Here is a 3,356-nt window from a genome sequence, read left to right as displayed (position 1 = left end):
TAATACCTGATATAGAACGCAACCCCTTTCACCCCCCCCCCCCCCCAAAAATACACTTTCAGATTTAGTTTTAAAAAGTGTCTAAAATATATTTGTAATATAGATATTAAAAAGTACATACACAACTTACTTATTTTTCCTAAAATATTTGTATATATTCTCAGGCTAAATGTATTATATTTATATAGCCCAAATATATTGTTCAGCTAAAAATATATATTATATATTATTATATACTGTATTAAATATATAAAATAAATTACAGATGTATGTATTTTTACATTTTTAAATAAAATAAAAAATGTTGGTATTATTTTGCCATATGGGTATTTTAGTTGCCTATATATTGATATTTATATTGCCCAAATTTGTATACAAATATAATATAATGATAATATACAGTATCTGTGGGTGGGTGGGTGTGTAATAAATAATATATGTGTATTATTATTATTTCTGATGTTTATCAGTACATATTGGTTACCAGCTAATATTAGAGATGTTTTCTTTAATATTGTATATATAACCTCTGATTTTTTTTTTTTGAACTGAGCATTAGATGACGGAAAGTTAGTAAATAGGAGAAATAAGCTTGCATAATTCAATGTCCAATCAATTAATTATTCATGCAAATTTTTCCTGTTGTAACTTTTCCATCATCTAATGCTCACTTAAAGTTAATCTTATAGCATTTAAAACGATTGATTTTAGTTTACATTTACATTTATGCATTTGGCAGACACTTTTATGCAAACTCACATTGCATTCAAGGTATGCATTTACTTTTTATCAGTTCTACCTTTCCATTCATTGCTATCGCCATGGTCTTGTTTTTAAGCAGCGGGCTTAGATTTTAGATTTTAGCAAACAGATTCCAATTCCAGAAATAAGCAGAGAATCTCAGACATGTGGCTGAGAAATCCCTTTCACATAACGGTCGACATTCCAGTGGAGAAACCTCACCAGTCATTTGATTTTACCTTTCTGCAGCTCGCTGGGACAAGAAGGATGTTTGAACCCAGCATGACCTGGCATGTAGGAATGATTTTTTTGGGACAGGTTTCAGGCAGTGAGCCCAGCAGACGGTTAACTGCTTTAGCATATACAAAAAAGCTTTTGAATATTGTTCACCTTAAAGATCCCCTCTCAGTTGTGCGTTCGCTCCACTCCATTTTGGATTCTCTGATGTGTAAATCTGAATACAGGATGTAGCCATAAACCTCTGACTCTCACGACCACACTTGCAAATTTCAGCTATCAAAACTAAATGGCCGCCACGAGAAAAGCAACTCTTTTTCGCTTTTGAATCTGAACTTCCAAACAACCGAGATGTGATCGGCAAGGGCTCTTCTGCTTTTTCATCTTCAAAGGCATGCTATTAATAATCTCCATAAATAATAACAGGTTGCCAGGAGTGTGACGTGGATGAGAATGTCACAGTATCTGCCCCTGAACACTTTGTCTGTCTCAGAGGGCACGGTGTATAAAGCCTGAACTCACTCATCACTAAACTGCACATAGATCAAATATAATAGCATCCATCCAGTTATGTACATTTTCATTGCCTCTATTATATATCTTAAAACACACATTTAAGTGAACGTGGAGGTGAATTTTATGTTGTTGCCATGGTTAAGATATTCTAAAATGAAAAGGAAGTTACTGACACATGATTTTTTCACTTTCTCCAATGAAAAAGTTTCAAATGTATTTACTCTTTCAGAGTTCATAAGGTGCCGCATAACAGGAATGACCTAATGATAGTTTTACTAATAGAGAGATCTTGAGTGGAATTAGCCATCTGACTAGCATTCTTGATAAAGACTCTTCCAAGAAAATGATTAAAGGGGTCATATGATGTTGCTAAAAAGAACATTATGATTTCTAGTCGTGTCCTCTTTTGGAAGGCCAAACAAAGTAGTTTTGCTTTCACAACTAAACAGCGTCACACACCGCAGCCTTGAGTGAGCGGAGGCGGGTGGGCTTGAGAACGGCCCAGCCGGCGGATTTGACGAAGGAGCGTCCGGCGGGCTTGCAGCAACCACATGTGACGACCCCGGGCTGGACTCCACTTCGTCCACAATGAAAGTCGATCCAGCGATCCACAGCGCGAAGTTGATGTATTTCCTCAGCGACCAGCACGGATCAGCTCCAGGCATGACGAAGCAGATATCGTCCTCTTTTGGAAGGCCAACCAAAGTAGCTTTGCTTCACGACATGGCGGCGGAGGCAACAACAATACTACAGCGAGAATAAAAGTTACGCCTTCTTTCTTTGCGTGAATATTTGGGTGGCATTATGCAAATCTTCCCACATAGTGATGTAGACGTGGGGGGTGGGGTGTTAGAACGAGCCATTTTAGGTGTGGTTGACTCTGAACTTTTATAAAGAATATCTCTTTGGATTTGAGACTTTAGTCTTTGCAAATTTACAGATCTTCTTTATGCACCAAGAGCTTGTAACACTCCAAAGAGAAAGGAAAAATTGAAATCGCATCATATGACCCCTTTAAAAGTGGGGTTCATGCTGTACTGGAGAAGACTGATCTCCAGGAATAGTCTTTCTAGGAATGTCAATGTTGAGTCAAGCTACTTTTTCTTCATCTCAAGCGTTTTCTTCTGACCCACTTTACTGGGATCTGTCACTGCATTCAGTTGAGTATAGTTTCTGGCTCTGTTCATCTCCTGTGTGATAAATTAAGAAACTGTGTCCAAGTTGCCTCTGTGCAATTAAGTGGCACTAATAGATTTGTGGATAATATTAGTTACCATTCTATCTCTCTAACTACCTCTCACATTCTACCCTCTTCAGAAATTATAAAGCGCTTCCCTCCCTTCTTTCTTTCAGTGCACATGAAAAATGTACACATGTAAGTGTAGATGACCTGGGGAAATTACTGGTGTGCTTCACACGAACATGCAAGATCCCCATCTATCTCTTTTCCTCCGCTATTAGACACTTAATCTGTCATCATGTCAGCTTTTTTTCTCTCATAGTAAGATCACTTGACACACAGCAGATTTTACCAGTGTAAGATCAGATATGTGGGATGAAATGATAGCTTACCATATTGTGGTGCAGGGCCGTCACCACAACAACCACAATGACATACTGCTGGGTGAATTCAAGCTGATGTCACGTAGTACTTTTGGTTTCCAGCATTGACATCTCAGAGTATACTGTGTTTTTATATTTCTAATTTTTATATTTACATATATATATATATATATATATATATATATATTATAAAACGTAAATAGTTAGGATTAAATATTTTATTTTTAAATATAGTTAATATGTAGTGACATTTGTAAATGTAACTTAAAAACAATTTTATATATTTTTATTTTTTATAA

The sequence above is a fragment of the Sinocyclocheilus grahami genome, unplaced genomic scaffold, assembly GCF_001515645.1.
Source record: "Sinocyclocheilus grahami isolate Dianchi unplaced genomic scaffold, SAMN03320097.WGS_v1.1 scaffold362.1, whole genome shotgun sequence".
NCBI lineage: Eukaryota > Metazoa > Chordata > Actinopteri > Cypriniformes > Cyprinidae > Sinocyclocheilus > Sinocyclocheilus grahami.
Note: the sequence above shows the minus strand (reverse complement) of the source record.